Raw genomic sequence first — 13310 nt, 5'->3', positions numbered from 1 at the left:
ACTATTCAAAGTTTAATAAAATAATGTAGTTAATTATTAAATCTCTTTATGTCGTCGGCACATCTGGCATCTGGCATCTGGTGGGAAACGGATGGGTTCGAAGAGCTGAGGATCGAGTGTGGTGGCGAGAATTGGGGAAGGCCTATGTCCAGCAGTGGACAAAAGATGGCTGTTGATGATGATGATGATGAAATTATTAAATCGGCAGCGACACAGTCTTTAACTGTAAATGCAACAATTACGAGGTAGATTCCCACTTGGATTATTTTCATTTCTTCATCTAGTAAGAAGTCAAGAGCAGTGATTAAAATTCCCCGAAAATTAGTAGGTAATAGTAATTTACTTATAATGTATTTAGTTATAATGTATTTATGGTTCAAAGGAACGCGGTCTTTTGGAAGACATGTGTAGAGACAGTTCCAACACGTAGAGTCTTCACGAGGAGCTCGTGAGCGAGTTTCCCCTATATTATAATGTCGTGTTATATATTATTTTACTTAATATTTATTATAGGGAACGTTCTTTTATTTTATTTAACTAATCCCAACCTAAGAAACATGTTTATTTATATATAATAATAAGTATTTTTTAGCTCAAATAAACGTATATTGAAAAGGTTGCCACGCTTTCAGGATTATGTATTCAATGAATAAATTTTATTTCGCATTATATGGTTTGAAAATTTTTGGGTAAAGCTAGATAATAAACCCTTCAACCGACTCGCGGAAATTGAATTCCGAAAGTACCTCTAAAGTCATGTCCTTTCTATTTTGTCGTAGCCGAGAAACATATTCAAAATCGGTAATATATGAGTCTCATAGCTCGTAACCATTAAGTTGGATATTATATAATACATCAGCTTCACGCCGTATCCCGCGTACAGCAGACATATACATAGATAGACAGAGGAAACGTAGTGGTAAGACACTACGTCCATATTTTCCGACGAATTCTGGAAGCATTTGCGTGTTGAGTGGGGGAATTCAAAGCCCCGCCTTGCCTCAACACTAGAGCGGAGAAATGAAAATATAAATTTATATAAATATTTCATTTCTTCGTGTAAGGATGTAACCAAACCAGTCGCGTAATAGTCACATACTTGTAGCCCTGACGAATGAGTGGTCTCAGATAAATGTACATTACGTTTTAATATAATACGATAGAAGATCAGAAAACCACAGTTTAGTAAAGAACAACTCTTAGAATGAAAAATATATTTAATTCCATCAAAATCAAAGAAAACAAATACGTATATGTGAATGAATGAAACATTTAAGATATTACGAACCATTTCAGATTTTCAATTTTGGGTGTAATTTAAATAATTTTAACTAACCTCACACAAAACTGCCTAAAATTCATAAATATCGATCTACCATCAGTACTGAAGACTAAAATAACTTCATGAGGTCTATCTAGACCAATCGTTCACCCAAAATGTATTATGTAAATAGAATATTGAAGGTCGGTCATAAAAGTTTGTCGATCGGCAGACATAGCTCTTAGCGTGTGGAACCCCTCAATATTGATAAGAACAAGTCTTTCAGCACCAATTGACTGATTTCAGTCACGCTAGGACGGCGATATCGGCCCGACATGCACTAACATGCCGGCTTAAGGTTTTTAGTGGAGGTAATCTATATTGTTTTAGCTTTGTAAGTATTTTGAGGTCGTAGGGGGTCTGTGGCATAAGGGTGTGACTGTAAGGTCGACGTTGTGAGTTCGATTACCATTCGGTGAATGTTAAAATTAGTAATAGTTAATATTTTCATTTCCTCGCTTATAATATTAAAACCTTTAAAATATATGTATAACTAAAATACATGTATAACTAAAATATATATTATGTAATTTGTATAGTAATTTCAATTTAGTAGAGAGATTTAATGAGCACAACTTTTATGTTACAAATGTTCAAATTTTGTGTCTACATAATTTTCATCATTTCTATATACCATTGAAAAATCACTGTATCTATTCATATTTCCTCAGGCTTGCGTTATTTCTGGCATAGCATGGAAGGTAGAGAGAAGTTAAGTATCAAGATACTCCGCTCTCCCTTTTCCGTCCGAAAAATAAAAGTAATTCATTCCCTATTGGGGGATTGAACTTACAACCTTCTAGTTTACAGTTAGACACTGTTCCACTGCACTTCGATGGTAGTATCACTATACATATTTCATATTTAAACGGAAATTATATTTAACATTACTAAAATATACTCATATTTCGTTACATCCTAAATTTATTTTACTTTAAGCACAGACCTGATCTAGTCACATACACATGCCACATGCATCCTGCAAGATTAATGCTCCTCATTCAGGAACTTCAGCTAAATGGGGACGATTCCTCACCTGTTGTCATGTCGGGTTCGTGCTTGTTCATATTAATATATCGCATTCTGAGTTCTGACAACATAATGTTATTAGTTTGAGTTAAAGCTATGTATGTAAGTAGGTACATTTTATTATTTTTTTAACCGATTTCCATAAGAGGTGGTGAGGATGAGGTAAGATAAGGTAAGGAGGAGGTAAAGAGGAGGTAAGGAGGAGGTTTTCAATTCGACTTCGACTTTTATGCTTGTTACTCTCAGAACTTTCGACTGGGTGAACCTATTTTGATGATTCTATATTTAATTTGGTCTAATTCAAACATTTGCGTGAAAAACGGACGAATAACTCAATTTCAACTTCTTAGTTTACTGTTTGAAGTCGGTTTTTTTATTAATCATATAAAATTATGACGTCTATCATGGTTATTTGGATATTGAAATATATGTTACGCATCATCATCATCATCATCAGCCATGTTACCCATGGTATTAAGAAATAGACTAAAAGATCCATAGTGGATTTTCTCCTTGTTTCTTCTTCTCCTGTTTTATATAATGGAGAACAAAATTGTTATAGATCAGTCTGCTTGTCCGTTCGTATGTGAAATCCACTTTATTTCAAAGCTATGAAGACTACGTTGAACATTGAAATCTGGTAAGTTAATTTATCTTGTGAATAGCTTTGTGATTTTTATACAAAAAAAGATTAAACCCCTTTTAAATTGAAATAAACTTTAAATAATTAAAAAAAACCAATCTATGTACACACAAGGAGCATCAATTGATAAGTCTTCAATAAAGATCTTCAAAGAAGTCTACTATTCTTAAAACTTATAAAAGTTACTACTACTTCATTTAGTACTCAATATTCTTTAAAAACAAAGTTAAAAAATGCATTTTATATAACTGCTAAAAAGACATTAAAGTATATTTAAATAAAATAACATTTAATAGAAATAAATATAGAAGCAATATAAACAAAGATCAACAAAGAATACATTGTCGACTGCTAAAATTAAAAACTGCAACGAAGCGTATACACCCACGTAGTTTAGGTACGGTTTATCGCTCCATACATACAGTTAAAATATTAAAACAGTTACAGAAATAAACTAACTAGGAAAAATAGAACAAGCATGTGACGCGAAGGTTATGGGTTCGATTTCCATTCGGGGTAATGAATTATTATTTATTAATATTGTCATCTCTTCGGTCTGGTACCAAGGCAAAAGGCGGCGTTGAGTTTTGCCTCACGCAATGCTTCGAAAATTAAGCGGAAAGTGGAGAACGAAGTGTGGACAATAGGTTTCCTCTTCCTACTTTATTTTATACTGCATACAATGTAAAACAAAAAATCTAAAATAAAAAATGAATTAAAAAAACAAAAAAACTTAACAAAAAGAATAGATTAATATTTCATCAAAAAGAATATATTAATATTTAGGAAACGTACTAATTAAAGGAATACGCGTAATGAAAACTGATTTATATTTTTTTCTCTTCTACTTCATCTCCATCTAAATGCGCGGCCGTAATTTAGTGCGGGCGATAGATAAATTGAGTTAATTAGCTTACAATTTATTTATTTCAATGTTATATTTATATGATTTATAATAAGATATTTAAAGTTATCAGGAATTGAATTTCTTTTGACTTGAACGTCTTTTATCTAGATAATATAGATAGATATATTTAATCTATATACTCATTATTTTTTACTTTTTTGTAATTTCTTCTATAACATTTTTGAATGAATTTATACATACCGGCTATTGCAAACTTCTAAGTATATTTACTTTATTGCATACATACTGTATTGAAATCTTCAGCATGTAAATTTTGGGCAAACCTTAATAAGGGGGTTCAGGTTCTTTCTTCTACATCTTGTTACTACTTGTTTTGTTTATAAAATATTCTATTAAATTTGTGCATTGTGAATGTTTATACAAAAAAAGAAAACTATTTTTAACCGACTTCTGTAAGAAAAGGAGGTTATCAATTCGACTGTATTTTTTTAACTTTTGACTGGGTGAACCGATTTTGATATTTTTTTTATTTCAAAGGTAGTGCCGAAAGGTCCCATTTCTTTTCGTCCATGTCTGACAAAGGTGTCTATGAGAAAATCCCATAAGTCTTAAACTTCACAGACTTCACAATTATAAAATCTTTGTAAAATTATTTCTCACTTTTTAGTTCGTTGTTACAAGTCGGTTTTTCTTTTTGTTAAAAATTAATTTATTGTCTATTTAGAACATAAATAGTTGCGTGCAAAGCCATAGGTCTCGCTAGTTAACAATAAACTAATATTAGTAATGACGTCTGTAATAGTTTTGGGATAATATCTCTCCCTTCGGTAGACCACAAATTAAATTAGTGCGAAGTGCCGTAACGCGAAGATAATGTATTGGAATTGGTGGCAATTGATTACATTTTGGGGATGGAACGGATCTTTGATATCGATATTTTAGTGAATTAAACAATCGTTTGAGATTAAATCTTACTAAGAATGATGTCGACCGAAGTTATTACAATCTCAATTTATATGATATTATTAGGATTTAATTAATATTGACAATTCGTCCTATATTGGTACAGCTTGCTCTTTGCTCTTGCTGTTAGTGTGAGGTGTGCTGTGGTAGTGGATTCAATCCCTTTTATGTGTGAGACGACACAATAAACAAAGTTTTGAAAATTAAGTGATTCGTAGGGAATACAGCGGGAATATCCAAAGAGTACCTCGTGTCCATTTTGACACGAGGTACTCTTTGGTTACCATGCTGTGTGAGAGAGTGCAAGCAGAGATACGAAAAGAAATAACAATATTCTCCATACTTCTATATTTTTTCTTTAGCAAAGAAATTAATTTTTACGATAATATTTTAAACAATCGCTTAAACACATCTATCTTAAAAATATTCAACGAATTCTAAAATCAGATTTTTATCTTAGTTGAAAACTATAAGGTAATAAAGTAAGATTACATATCATCATTTAATTATCATTAAAGTTTTGATAATTTAAAAGAAATAGTGAGTTGATTGAGTAAATTTTATTCCCAGAAGCAGCTTTATTGGCTTTTATTCAACGCAATTACATCAGCGTAGAAATTTGCACGTGGTTACTAACTCTGAAGTGGTACAAACTTATTTATAAGTACTAAAAGCCTTGGAAATGCATCTCTAGGACTTATACCTAGGACAGAAATTAAAGCGCTTCAGCGATTTAAGGTTGAAATATTGCATACAGTGATGAAACCAGGATGAAAATTATAATAAATATCAGCTTTATCCTGTATCCCGCACACAGCAGGGTGCGAAGAGGGAACCTAGTGTTAACACACTTCGTTTCCGTACGTGAGTGACAGGACTCAACATATCATAAATATCTTATTTGTTTTTCACTGAGTTAGCTGAAACGTTTAAAAGAAATTAGTTTCTGTTATTGATCGTTTGCTTTGTGGTAGAACAGATATTGTCAACATGGTGCATGTAGAGATTTTGGGTTTTCTTAATATTAAAATTCGATTTGGAAAGTTAAATGTTTACTTTAACTGTGCTGTTTATTTTGTATATACTCTAAAAATACCTTCTGGTTAAAAATATTAATTTTTAACATGTTCAAATTTCATCAAGCGTAGTGACACCGATGGCGATCAGCAATTTTGGTGAAAGCTTCCAATATTCAACGCAAACTGTGTTTTTATAAATGAATATAAAAAACAATTAAATAATTTTATAAAATGTTCATATAATAAAACTATTGTTAAAATTAATTACCTAATAAAAAGTGAATATGTTGATAACAACTTGCAAAAATTAAGTATAATTTCAGTTGGACGTTTTACAGTGTTGGCTTATTAGGACCTCTCCATAAGCTAGTTTTTATTTTTAGTTTAAAATTATGAAAATATATAACACTAGCGACCCTATTGCGGCTTCGCCCGCTTTTACTACTGGATTATTCATATAATGTATGTTTGCAAATCACTTAAGATAATTTGAAAATTAATTAAACCCTAATGCAACCCGCTTTTTCGTAGTTTCAATAAGGATTTTCTAATTGTTTTACACAGCAAGGATTTTTTAGTAGGTACCGTAATTTTATATCTGTGATACTAATCTTTTCAAGTACTTATTAAAATATATTTAAATTACTATTTTTAGATAGTTAAATGACATTAAATAATACATTCAACTCGAACTATCCAATACGTGCAAACGCATCTAAATGTTCGTTGCTATAAAGGCAGGCGGGTTTTTTTTTTCGAGCTTGTGGTTAATGCTGAAGAGGGTATTCTGTCCCTCATGAAAAGCAAGCACTACGTGGCTGCCTATGACGAAAATTAAATAGAATGCATCGGCCGGGAATTGAACCCGGGCTGCCCGCGTGGCAGGCGAGCATTCTACCACTGAACCACCGATGCGTGTAAGGCAGGCGGGCGCGGCGGACTCGCTTGTATAAGCATAACGTCGCGAGGCGCGTTTCGCAGCAAGGATTTTTTGATATTGTAACAACTTCTAAAGTACTTATTAAAATGAAAAACAGAAAAGATAGTTTTGATCTACATTAAATGGCCAACGTAACTAATATACTTATTTATATGCTGAGAGTAAGGGATAAGTGAAACTTGACTCGATACAGTTGATGTGTGAACGGCGTGATGTGTCAATAATTAAATGCGTTTTTCTCTAAAACTATACGCAATTTCGAAATAGTTTAAAAGCAAATGTTATCTTCGTTTAACGTAGAAATTTAATATAGTATTTTAAAGGATAAGGATTAATACCATTATGGAGAAATATCCCTCACAATAAAAAATATATTGAAATTACTATTTTTAGACAGAAATATGATCACTACACGTTATTATTAAAAGATACGAATATGCCATCGCGGACTTTTTTGTAGATCTTATTAAGAGGAACAATATTCCAGTACATTATTTTCATGTAGTATTTACCATTAAAGCAGCGCATGCGCCAAAGTGTCCCAGCGGGTAGGACTTTATACACATTTATCGTATTTATGTTAATTTACATAAGAATGTACAAATAATAAACTATATATAAACCTTCCCTGAGAAATACTCGACCTAATGGTGAAAACCGCATCCAAATCCGTTGGGTGATTTAGAAGAAGAAGAGTTAGAAAGTTCAGACAGACACAAAAAGCGACTTTGTTTTATAAGATATAGGATAATTATGTTTATATATTTTCTATTTTCATATACAATTAAGCATTGAGGCACTATATATCTATATATTTTTCTCTTTGAGATTCACGCGGTGTACCTCTGCTTCCAACTTTCCGCCTAATTTTTGAGACTGCTTGAATACGGAACCCATCACGCTATATTTTTGGTACCATAGCGAGAAAAGAAGAATAATAAGATATGCGAGTGGGGTTATGCCGTCAAGAAGATATACTTGTACACTAAGGCTAATGATTTTTTTTTTCATTTTTTTTCACGTATCGTCATATACCTATATCTACATAGACGTATGCATGTATGTATTTACGTAGTAGGTAGATCTCTATTTACACTACTTGTTGGAACATAATGTACTTCGTCTTACGCAAATTAAATTTCAAATCTAGTTTTAATATGTGCTATACTACTCAGCTTCAGAGGCAGCATAGTGTTAAGACACTCTGCTCTCTACTTTCCGCCGAGTTCTGAAATCATTGCGCAATATTAAATATCTCATTTTTTCGAGCGGGAAACGAACCCACAACCTGTCCCGATAGATACTCTTATCTAACGCATACTACTATTATATAATTTCAATATTAAGTACTAATGTATTTAACTATTATTATTATATACATTTTTGAAAGAAAAAGGAAAGAAAGTTATTAAAGTAAACTTACTTTAAATTTCCTTTGAAATGAATAAAATATATCAATAGCAATATAGAAATGAATAGCAAAGATCCCAAGAGTTGTCTTTGTTAAAAGAAGAACTTCCACGTATTCAATAATTCAAGAAGACTTAGAAAAACTTACGAACAGTTTTTATATTGATTTTTACTTATTTCATCTTCGCATAATATCTTTCGTGTTTTATTCAAATATATTTAGAGAATATTCCTCTCCACTTTCTGCTTAAGCCATATTTTTTCTACAGCTACTCTAATTTTAATATGTTTTGCAAACATCACGATTCTCCACTTTTAAGTTTATATAATATTTTAAACACAATTATTTCCTAAAATCATTAAAGTAATGGACGCATTAAAAAAGCGTTACGAAAAGAACGTAAATTCAACATTTTTCTGTCGAATATTATTATGTCTCTTTAGAGAAGTACTCAGACGAGTCAACGACATCCATTCCATCAACGCCTTTTCCCCATTTGTATATTTCACGGTATTAGTAGATTACATGGTGACAAAAGGCAAGACAGATGGACGTAATGTACGGTTGTTACTTACTCGAACAAAATTTACTACGTTTTTCACAGAACATTTTTTTTAAGGGAACCTGATGTTAAAACTCTCCGTTCCTCATTTTTAGCCTAATCTTGGACACTTTTTGCCTCGACTCCAGATCGAAGAAATGAAAATATTAAATAATTCATATCCTCGATTGAGAGTTGAACCTACAACCTGTAGCGTTTATAACAAAATAATTATACTACCTTAAAATATATTTTCAAATCCATCTATCTATCTTCCTATCTATACACTTAAAATATCGTAATTTTCGTAATTTGGGATTTTATTTAATATTTTTCGCAAAAATTAATAATTATTTAATATAGAAAAATGTTTATGTACGGCACGGCAAACTTTAGGTAGTTTTTCTAATATTAAGAATTTCCTTTAGTTACTTTTATTTCTTTTGTTTGTTCATTTCGGTTACTCAGATATTTTTTCTAATAATAAATCTCCACTTATTATTATTTTTTAACTTATTTTAATTATTTCGGCTTATATTTTCGCGGGCGTAGCCGCGTCCGGGCCCACTAGTATCTTATAAAACAAAGTCGCTTTTCGTGTCTGCCTGTTGTTTCTAACTCTTCTTCTTCTAAACCACTCAACGGATTTTAATACGGTTTTCACCATTAGGTCGAGTATTTTTCGTAGTTCACGCCGTTGACACATCAGCTGTATGTTACTCAAGTTTCACTTATCCCTTACGCTCAGCATATAAATAAGTATATTAGTTACGTTGGCCATTTAATGTAGATCAAAACTGTCTTTTACTGTTTTTCATTTTAATAAGTACTTTAAAAGTTTTTACAATATCAAAAAATCCTTGCTGCGAAACAGCTCGCCACTCGCCATGCGTCCGCCGCGCCCGCCTGCCTTACACGCATCGGTGGTTCAGTGGCAGAATGCTCGCCTGCCACGCGGGCGGTCCGGGTTCGATTCCCGGCCGATGCATTCTATTTAATTTTCCTCACATGCAGCCACGTAGTGCTTGCTTTTCACCAGGGACAGAATACCCTCTTCAGCATTAACCACAAGCTCGAAAAAAAAAACCCGCCTACCTTTATAGCAACGAAGATTTAGATGCGTTTGCACGTATTGGATTATTGGAGTTACATGTTTAAATTTCAGCGCAATATATTTTTGTAGTAGTTATTAGTAGGTAGGTTTTTGTTTATAATTTCTTCCGTTTAAAAATAGTCATTTAACTACCTAAAAATAGTCATTTAAATATATTTTAATAAGTACTTGAAAAGATTAGTAGTACAGATTTAAAATTACGGTACCAACTAAAAAATCCTTGCTGAGTAAAACAATTGGAAAATCCTTATTGAAACTACGAAAATGCGGGTTGCATTAGGGTTCAATTTATTTTCACATTATCTTAAGTGCTTTGCAAACATACATTATATGAATAATCCAGTAGTAAAAGCGGGCGAAGCCGCAAGAGGGTCGCTAGTTATATTATAAAAAAAGATTCATAACATTTTAAAAAATGTAAAAAAAAGCCTTATCATCGAAAATTCAACACGCAAAAATAAAAACATATTACCCAACACAAACAAAACAAACAAATAGCCCACATAACGAACGTTGGATCGAGCCATTAAACTGTGTTAATTCAACATTTGAATCGTTTATTTTAACACCTGGTTCGTTAGATTTCATACTTTTTGTTTGGGATCCGCAAATATTTGGACACTGGCACGACTGACATAACTGACAAAATGGGAACACGATACCTCAACCACTTATACACAAAACCCTGTCCTAATTACATTGAAGCCAGCGTGAAAGACTCGCGCCTCATTCATCACTTCGTTCTCGCTGGTGTAAGTAGGCCTCGGAGTTCTTATATGAGTAGCTTCTAGCTATACAAAATGATATGAACAAAATGGCTTATTTAATCGTATAAAGAAGTGGTAATGGGGATAATTAATTATAGTTTTGTTTTCGTAAGCTGAGACAACCAACGGCGAATCAATGCCTTAATTGGCTAAGCAGTTTTCAGAAAATCATCGTTTTATTCTTAGATAGCTAATCTTTTTCGGCTTCACGCTGCTTCCTGTCTTTCTCTCCCTAGAAAAAACCTAGTTTTAAGACACTTTGTTCCCCATTCTTCGTTGAATTTTTGAGGTATTGGCGTTTGCTCTGGTGTCGAGGTAAAGCGCGGCGTGGTGTTCTGCCACTCAACACGCAATGCCTCCAGAATTCGGCAGAAAGTGGGGAACGGAGTGTTTAACACTAGGTTCCCATTGCCTACCCTGCTGTGTGCGGGATAAAGCGTGAAGCTGATTTTTTTATATATGTATATGATTATAGTCGCTAGATAATTTTTTCGTCTTTGGTTAAACATAAAAAAATGTTTTTCTCTATATTATCATATTATTTACATAAAATTATAGTAAAATCTATATATAAAATGACCATGAGAATACTTCAAACATGTTCATATATTGGCATGTACATAGCCAAAGGGATCTGCGTGTCAAATCCCACTTGATGTTGGAACAAAGATGTATCTAACCGCAAATCGACTAGAGTAAGTCATGCAAGATCGTTGCGACCTACATACCTTGCGGTTCTACATTATTATTGGTTTTCCATTATTTCTTATGTTTTATTTGTATGTATGTATCGCACGACGTAACTGTAAAAGCGATTGGTTGTGGATTCGATTCCCGTACGACGAAAAAGAAATATTTAATATTTTACATTTTCTTTCTCGTGGAAAGTGGGAAACAGAAGTGTCTTAATTGGAATGGAATGTCTTAACACTAGGTTCCCAAGTTCCCTCTGCCTACCCTGCTATGTGCGGGAGACAGCGTAGAGCTAAAAAAACCATAATATTTCTCAGTTTAAAAGTACAGTACACGTACATTTTTTAATTTCTTTAATTAATGTCATAAGAGTGGCAAAGTAGCTCGTTATCGCCAGCACTAGCATACAGGAAAACCATATCTCGTAGCGTGTTTGTTGAAAAATGCCAAGAACAATATCATCTCGAATAAGCTTTTCATATATACGAAATAGAAGATTATAATTGAAATGTCATTTAAGAAACGTAGTTTTTTTTTCAGCTTTACGTTGTAACACTGCTTGAATTCGGCAGAGAGTGGAGAACGGAGTGTCCTAACACTAGATTCCCTCTGCCGGGGAACGTGTGCGGGATACAACGTGAAGTTGATTTATTTATTTTTATTTAATAATATATTTTGTTAAACATTGTACTAATTCGTTTTAGCTATAGCGTGTATTACGTAATTAGAAGAAATATTTTCAAACCTTAAGCTATTTTTAAATTTAACTGACGTAATATTATTGATATTTTTATAAATAAACAGTTCAAGGTCTTTAGTGTAGAATATATTTACATTATTTTCATTGTGGTGTAGAAATTAAAATAATTAAGCTGTATTTACATAAAAAAATATAAGTTCGGTTTATTTCTAGATTAATGTATCCAGGTCTTAATGCCACTTTTTATCATATGGTAGGAATGTTGGATGAAAAAAAAAACCATCTAAATATCGATTTTTTTCAAATGATGGCTGGTAGCAAAGTATCATTAGTGAGCCAAAATGAAAGCATACACCATCTGTTGAGTTTTGATATTATTTTCGTAATACTAACATGTCGAGGTTATCAAGGACTCGACATCAATAACAAGACAACGAGGATTTCTTGATAAACATCGATAGATAAATATCCATCAAACCTAAGGTGTAGAGTTGAATTACCATATAGCACTAGAAATGTCTTTTAAAGGGTGGGAAAGTGAAGATAGACGTGTGATGGGTCATCACACTCTATCGACGGTACCTGGTGTTAAGATACTCCGTTCCCATTTAGACACTACTTTTTTCGCCAAATTCTGCGTTGAGTGGCAAACCCTAATGTCGCTGTTCGCCTCATTATCAGAGCGATGCAAGCGAGCAAAATATTAAATATTTCATTTCTACGAGTGGAAATCAAACCCACAGCCTATCGTGTTTATGGTCGCTTATTGTGGACGACTGGTCTCCAAAGGTAAGTAATTTTATAAAAAACAATAGAAATGTCATTCTTTCTCACTTTCAAAACACATTTAGGTTATTTCTCTTTTCTCTATTTTAACTTTATATAAAACAAATGAATGTTAGAGTTACTTGATAATGTTTTTATATAAAATAATAATCGTAGCACACCTGTATACTACTAATGAGGGCTTTAATTACTACTGACTTCTGACTGGAGGACGTCCTTCATTAATGATTTATCAAAGTATATGCCTATATCATATATCCAATGCTACGTTGTCGCTATATAATAAACTGATTTTTTTTTTTAATTTTATATTTTTTTATTTCTGAAAACATAAATAAAAAGTTAACATAAACTTCAATCCTCATGAGAATTTGTTTTGAAATTATGATATTTGTATTTATTGCACGGATTTTCGAGGGTATCGAGGTACGGATTTATTTAAATTTTGATACTCCATTTTAGACCTTCAGGGGTTTTAGAAAAATCCCTTGGCAGTCGTAGAATTTAAATAGAAA

General features: G+C 32.5%; 1 protein-coding gene across 2 annotated transcripts in view; it reads right to left on the bottom strand.

Annotated features, from left to right (window-relative positions):
* The window catches only part of GABA-B-R1 (gamma-aminobutyric acid type B receptor subunit 1), a 160992-nt gene that overhangs the window by 55311 nt on the left and 92371 nt on the right, over positions 1-13310 (bottom strand). The window lies entirely within an intron of this gene.

Source organism: Heliconius melpomene, chromosome 11 (assembly GCF_056956725.1).
Source record: "Heliconius melpomene rosina isolate 202511_hmr_F chromosome 11, ASM5695672v1, whole genome shotgun sequence".
NCBI lineage: Eukaryota > Metazoa > Arthropoda > Insecta > Lepidoptera > Nymphalidae > Heliconius > Heliconius melpomene.
Note: the sequence above shows the minus strand (reverse complement) of the source record. Positions and strands in the feature narration are given on the sequence as shown.